At 35.1% G+C, this 7,602-nt stretch overlaps 1 non-coding gene across 1 annotated transcript; it reads left to right on the forward strand.

The window, feature by feature from the left end:
* The first annotated feature begins 5,559 nt into the window (after nucleotides 1-5,559).
* On the forward strand, nucleotides 5,560-5,633 carry TRNAM-CAU (transfer RNA methionine (anticodon CAU)). Its single transcript has one exon. It is a non-coding gene; the product is annotated as a tRNA-Met (tRNA).
* Nucleotides 5,634-7,602: the final 1,969 nt, after the last annotated feature.

The raw sequence follows: 7,602 nt of genomic DNA on the forward strand, positions 1-7,602 counted from the left end.
AAGTTTAGGTTCAATTGAACAATCTAACATATCAAGTTGGGAGCAATTAATTTACCTTCTTCCTCAATCGACTCTTCCTTGCAGCCTCAATCTAAAATGTTTATATAAAAATGTAACAATCAGTACTACTAATGAAACAGAAATTGAAATAGTAAGCACAAGTAGTAACACACAAACAATGAAACAAACCTTCTTATACTCATGTTTAAGCTTAGTTTGATCATTGGAGTCCACAACTACAAGTTTCCCATTCCCAGCCCTATTATTTGATAAATAGGAGAGTGAGTGAGTGAGTGAGAGATAAGGTATATTTGATAAATAAGAGAGTGAGTGAGTGAAAGATAAGAGAGTGAGAAAGAGAGTAACTTGAGGTTAAATCAAAGGCATGATGATAGTGCTGTTGTTGAAAGACAAGAGCAACGGCAAGATCAGAATCAATTAATCGCGTTGTTGTCTTTAGAGTTGTGTTACTGTCATCTCCCCTGTTTCAAAAATACTGAAAAGAATGAGATATCTGTCTGTAATTCAGCAGATTCAGACAAGGACAAGAAGGAGGAGCCAAAATCAAGTCATAACAAGAATATGCATGCAAACTCCAGATAAAATATCTCAGCAATTCAAATATATAGTTCATAAACAGAGTTCATTCTATACTACAATCATAGAAATTATGTTTCAGATTTCACAAATTATAGGAATATACAAAATTCATACCTTAGAATTTAGAAATTCCGTTCTCTGCAGCAAGCAACAACTGATTTGCAAACATAAGAGCTCTCGTCGATCGTATTCTTTGATTTTGAAGTTCAATCAAAATAGGGAAAGGACAGGGTTAGGGCTAGGGATCATGAAATTGGAACAGAATCATAATGGAAGGGTTAGGGCTAGGGATGAGGAGGAGGCGGAAGCCTACCTGAACTAACAGCGACGAGAAGAGACGATGACAAACCTCCGGCGAGGAGAGAAGAAGCAGCGCGAGAGCGGCGGCGGAGGGAGCTCGTAAGACAAGAGCACGCCCGAGAGAGCTCGTGTGACGATGAAAGGAGCAACCGCATTGAGAGCGGCGGTAGAAGGAGCTTGCGCGACGCGAGCGGCGGTGGCGGCGGCGGCGGCAGCGGCGGAAGAAGTCACATCTTCAATGGAGAGAGAAGGCATTGGAGTAATTTAAGGATATCGGGAAAAAAGTGAACTGAAGGATTGGGAGTAAAGTAACCCATCTCTTTATTTTAATATTTCCGACGGAAAAGTTTAAATTACAGACAGATTTTTTGTCTGTAATAATTTAATAAAATGTAGTGTTTTTGTTTATTTAATTACAGACGGATTTTCCGTCTGTAACTATTTTTCACGGAAAAAAATTAATTTTTCCGATAGAATTATCGACGGATTTTTGTTCCGTCTGTAATTTATGTTAATTCATTTTTTTTGTTTTCCGACAAAAAATCCCTCTAAAATTCCGTCTGTATTTCCGTGGGATAAAATCCGTCTGAAATATCCGTCTGTATTAACTAGTTTTCTAGTAGTGCATGTATCATAATGATATATATATATATATATATAAAAGAAACATTAATAAGAATTATATATATGTACATAATTAAGCATGCAAGCCACGTTTTGGCTTTCTTTATCTTAATTCCCTTAAGGCTTCGGCCAAAGGAAAATAATAATAATAATAATAATAATAATAATAATAATAATAATTTTTTAAATAAAATAATAAATTATAAATAACTCATTAATTAATTTTTAAAAATTTGAGTTCTTACGCCATATATATATATATATATATATATATATATATATATATATATATATATATATATATATATATATATATATATATATATAATATAAAAGCATAATAGTCCGTGCATTCGTACGATAACATGTGTTATTTTTAGATCTCAAAAGAGCAAGATTAATTTACATTTATTTTTTAAGTACAAGTCATTTTTTGATACAAATTTATACAAGTCATTTATATTTATATGCACACGTTCTTCTTCTTCTTTTTACTACACATTCTTCTTCTTCTTTGTTATTTTTCTCTTTCATTATCGTCATCAACACCACCTCCTCCTCTTTCTCCTTTTCCTCATTCTTTTTTTATTAGAATTTCTTTTCCTCCTTCTCCTTCATCATCAATTATCTCGTTGTTGAAGATAATGAATTATTCAAGTTCAAATTGTCAATTGAACCAGAATAAATAAAATTGATTGTTGTCTTGAATCTAATCAAATGGCAGATGTGTGGTTCAATTCTAGTTAATATTCTGTAGGTGACTAATGTTGTTTTTGTTTATGAAAATAGTTGTTCATCGTTGATAGTTTGAATTGAATATAATGTAAAAGTTCTGCATTAAAGAAAATATTTTTCTATATTTGGGTGTAACATGAAAATATTTGAGTGTATTATTTAAGAATTTTTGGTATATGTGTGCCGATAAGTTCTGCATAATTCAAAACTCTTCTTCTTCCTCCTCCTCATCTTCTGCTGCTACTTCTTCTTATTTATCATCATCATCATCATCATCTTCTTCTTCTTCTTCTTCTTTTTTCTTATTCATCTTTTTTTTTCTTGTTTTATCTTCTTAAGTTTCTTCTTATTTTACTCTCTTAATAAGAGTAAAAACAAAAAAATCAAACAAAGAAGAAGAAGAAACATATAATGGTACAAATTACTTGGAAGGGGATGAACTTACATTCATTCAATTAAAAGAAAGAAAGAAATAAAGAAAAGAAGAAGAAGAAGAAAAAAATACGGCGTTAGAGAAAATATTTTTCTGTATTTGTAGCAAATTTGGGTGTAACATAAAGATATTTGGGTGTAACATGACGATATTTGAGTGTATTATTTAAGAATTTTCGGTGTATGTGTGCTGATAAGTTCTGCATAATTCAAAATTCTTACTCTTCCTCCTCCTCATCATCTTCTGCTGCTGCTTCTTATTTTTTCATCATCATCACCATCTTCTTCTTTTTTTTCTTATTCATCTTTTTTTTTGTTTTACCTTCTCAAGTTTCTTCTTGTTTCACTCTCTTAATAAGAATAAAAACAAAAAAATCAAATAAAGAAGAAGAAGAAATACATAATGCTGCAAAATTACTTGAAAGATGATGAACTTACATCCATTTAACTAAAAGAAAAAAAAATAAGAAAAAAAAAGAAGAAAAAAATTGCAGCATTAGAGGAAATATTTTTCTGTATTTCCAGCAAATTTGGTTGTAACACGAAGATATTTGGGTATAACACGAAGATATTTGAGTGTATTGTTTTAAGAATTTTTTGTGTATGTGTGCTGATAAGCTCTGCATAATTCGGAACCCTTCCTCTTCCTCCTCCTCATCTTCTGCTGCTTCTTCTTCTTCATCTTCTTATTTCATATTTTCATAATTCTTCTTGGAAAAAAAATCAAACAAAGAAGAAAAAAAATATAATGTTGCAAAATCAATAGAAAGAGGGGGAGGAAAAAATGCAACAACAACAAGAGTAATAAAAAACAACGATGAAGATGAAACACGCGAAGAAAAAGGAAGAGAAACGCAAAGAAGAAGGAGAAGGAGGAGGAAGAGGAGGAACGCTGGATACAAAGAGGAATAACGTGATTTTACGCGCATGTTATATAAGTGGATTTCGTTGAGTTAGGATTAACTTGTATGACTTGTATGTGTAGCAGTACTCATTAATTTAAAAAAAATCTCAGTTACATTAAATAATATCAAGTAACAATTATATATATAACTTGAAATATTATGTGTAGATTATAAAAAAGGAAAAAAATATAAACATAATATAAAAAACATCAATATAGCAATAGAAAAAGCTCAAGCATATATTATTCATTATCTAGAAACTATAATTTATATTCAAGGTGTATAATTTAAATTTAACACACTAATCAAGGATGATTATCGGTTTTTATTTTAACAAAAAAAAATTAAGAAACACCTTATTAGAAATAAATATCAACATTTTGTAAAAAGATAATATTTTTTAAAGCAGAAATTATTTTATATATGAAGAAGAGATAGGTGATTTTGTTTAATATTGATATTTGGAATATTTTGTAGGAATGTAAATGTGTCAGAAATTATATTATATACTGCTTTAACATGCATGCAACATATTACTTTTTGCAAAATTTTCCAGCAAAAATTCACAGAGATTTTCCACGGTTCAAGCCCGGTCATCATGCACTCTACGTATTGAAGCTACAGAGATTCATCGCGTGGTTCCAATGCACCTTTTGCAGGGATTCCTGGCCATGTGTCACAATGCAGCCAACAAACACCATTCGTGTTGTAGGAGCAGGGATTCACTGCTTGGTTTCGATGCACTTTTGTCAACGTCCCTAACCACGTGTCACGCATGCAGCCAGCACGCACCATCCATGTTACAAGAGAAAAGATTCCCAGCTTGGTTTCGATGCACCTTTGTCAACGTCTCCCAGCCACGTGTCATTCTCCTGGGTAACACGTACCCTACGTATTGACCACTTGGCAGGCTGGTCTCCATGCATCCAACATCCATGCTCCGAGAAGGCTATGCATTCAACGCTTTGGAGCCTTTAAAAGGGGGAGGGGAGAAGGCCTCGTTGCTTCATTTTCATTAAAAATCATTTGAACCTGGATTTTGATTATTATTGAGAGGAAATAAGGTGATACTTTTTGTGAGAGTGAGACTGAGAGTGACTAGTGTGTTGCTTACAAAAATGGTACGTGATTATACGACCCAGAAGTCAAGTTAGAAGGAATGGAACCAATGGAGAGTCGTCCGCAGTTCACACTTGGGCAAAGACGACTGACTTTGTTTGGAAGCGGAACACGAACCGATTTGATCGGTTGTTGAGGCCTGAAGGACAATGCTGGATAGTGTACTTCCTGTAAAGACTGTAAAGAGAAGCCCGAACGAAACGGATGGCTATCAGGTGCAACTTCTAGAGGTTGCTTTTAACATTTTCTTGCTGTTCCTCACAGTTTACCTACTCCAAACACGAAAGTAAAGACCACAAAATCTGTCTACATAGCTCCCTTTGTTTAAAGTGTGGAGCTTCGCGGGGATCATACATCAGCATCGGAAGGTATAGGTCGAACTTATTAGCTACCATTCCAGCTTTGTATGATATGGTATGAGCATTACGACCTGAGATTAAGACTTTTTATTAGGCCGTTAGGAAGAGATCTTGATATTGACTTATGAGAGCCTACAGCAGTAGAATGAAGTCCAGGAGTTCAGTCGTCTAGGGTGAAGTTAGAGGCCCTAATCCAAGAGAACCATCGGGTGCGGAGCTCAAATGCCCGCCTATGATCTTCCAACCTGGGTATTGAAGTCAAAGTCAGTTGTTTAATTTGTATATTAAATACACGCTTGGCAGGTAAACTGGTTTCCTTTCAAAGTAGCTAGTAGCTAAACCGGATTCAATTGAGTTGCTTTTCACCTTTGAATGGGTCGTTAGACCGCCGCGCCGCTTACTTACTAAGCGCTGGTTCTATCCCGGCCAAGCAAGCAAGGGGACCTAGGTGGGAATAGTGAAAGAAAAGAAAGAGAGGGGGAAGAAGCGGGGTGGAGTAGTTGGTTAACTCGTCAGGCTCATGACCTGAAGATTGCAGGTTCGAATCCTGCCCCCGCCATGTCTTGATTTAAAAAAGTCAACACTTGAACCCTAGTTTCCATCAAGCAGAAGCAAGACGGACCATCTTGAGGGAAGAGGGCTGTATCCCTGATGGCTATGAATGGCGCGAAGTACTCTTGTGTACCGCAGATTCAGATCCAAATGCACTCGGCTCGCGCGCAACCCCGCCCCGTCAAAGCTTGATTTCCGGTGAAACTCCTGGCGTCAAGATCTGGCACGTTTCTCCCATGCTTTTCTTTGTTGGTAAACCCAACCAGCGATTGACAACAAATAAGTCTTTCCTCTTGTTGGGGGGAGCAGAATTCTCACGATAGGAAAAAGAAAAATGAGGAACCAACGATTCTCTCTTCTTAAACAACCGATATCCTCCACACTTAATCAACATTTGATAGATTATCCAACCCCAAGCAATCTTAGTTATTGGTGGGGCTTCGGTTCGTTAGCTGGTATTTGTTTATTTTTCTCTTTTTGCTTCGTCTCTTTCTTCTCTAGGGGACTTTGGCATAGCTTTCTTAGTTACCACTCCAATCCTATCGACTTTTAGCTGTGACTAGAGCCTCTTTATCTTGTTGCGTCTACTGCGTCTTTACTTTAATTTGGAAGTTTCTCCAATTTCAGGCATTGAATAAGTCATTGTTCTCGTACATTCTCCCCTACATGCGGGTTTCCAGACAGAAAGATTCCCCTTAGTCATACGGGGTGAGTTTTCCCTAAGGAATGAAAGGCTGATCGCTTGAGTCTATAGGCTACCTCTCCTATCCGCTTCTCTACAAGGTCTACTTTCTTCTTCCTTCAGACCGGGCCAAGCCTTTAGTTAAAGTGGGTTTGGGCTAGGTCGTAGCGCTCCTGCCGCGTCTTGGCAAAGTAGGCTGATGGGCAAGCCTCCTCCTACCGCAATGGTATGGGGCGTCAGAGGCTGTTGCCCCGTGGCCAACTCGAAGGGGCTGAAGTTTGACGCAGAGCTTTTTGGTTGTTAATTTATAGCAGCACTGAGCAACATCCAACAGCTCCAGTCCTTCTGGTTGGTTTGCACTTAAGTGCCTTAAGTAGACTCCTCACGTTATTAATTATATGTGACAACCTAATTATATAAATTTAGTATTTTGTTAAATTAGAATTTTAATTTGTATTTAAAATGTATTATTGTTAGTGCATTTATGTTTTGATTTTTTGTTATAAAATTATTATTATATTCAAATTTGTATAAGGATCTTTTTTATTTTCTATTATGAATAATATAAATGGATATAAAAAATTCCAAATTTTTTACTTTTGATTTTCTTTTATGTTATAATATTTGTATTTTGTACTAGTTGGTAGTTATTAATTTTAATAAATAATATAAACTTAAAATAAATGTAATTTTTCGAATTTGATATAATTATTTTTTATTTCTATTTTAATGTTATTTTTATTTTGTTGTAATTTGTATTTTTTAATTTTAATAATTAATATAAATAATAATGCAAATTATCTATAATTATTTTTATTTTCGTTTTTGTAGTTATTTTTGTATTATTGTTTCGAATTTGATATTATTTATTTATTTATTTGTATTTTATGAAAGTGGAGTTAATTTTTATTTTAATTTTTGAAAAATTATATAATAGTTTTGCTGTTTTTTGTTTTCAATTGTCTTGTACCAGCCTAATGAGAATCTTTTGCCCCGTAAGCTTGACCAGTCGAAGACGTGGCATCCGACGGTTGATCAGGCCTTACAAATTGCGGGATTCTACCAGCTCTCGTGAGGTGGAGTGATCAGAGGGTATTCCGCGATGCTATCTGCTCTTGTGAAAAGATGGCGGCCGGAGAGCCAAACATTTGTAATGCCAGTCGGTGAGGTTACAGTGACACTCGAGAACGTGTTACACATATTCCACCTACTGATTGATAGAGATGTTGTTACCGATTGGACTGATAGCAGTCAAAATTTCTTGGTCACCCAAAGCCTGGCCATTTTCGGTAGC

This window comes from Arachis hypogaea, chromosome 5 (assembly GCF_003086295.3).
Source record: "Arachis hypogaea cultivar Tifrunner chromosome 5, arahy.Tifrunner.gnm2.J5K5, whole genome shotgun sequence".
In the NCBI taxonomy this organism is placed as follows: domain Eukaryota; kingdom Viridiplantae; phylum Streptophyta; class Magnoliopsida; order Fabales; family Fabaceae; genus Arachis; species Arachis hypogaea.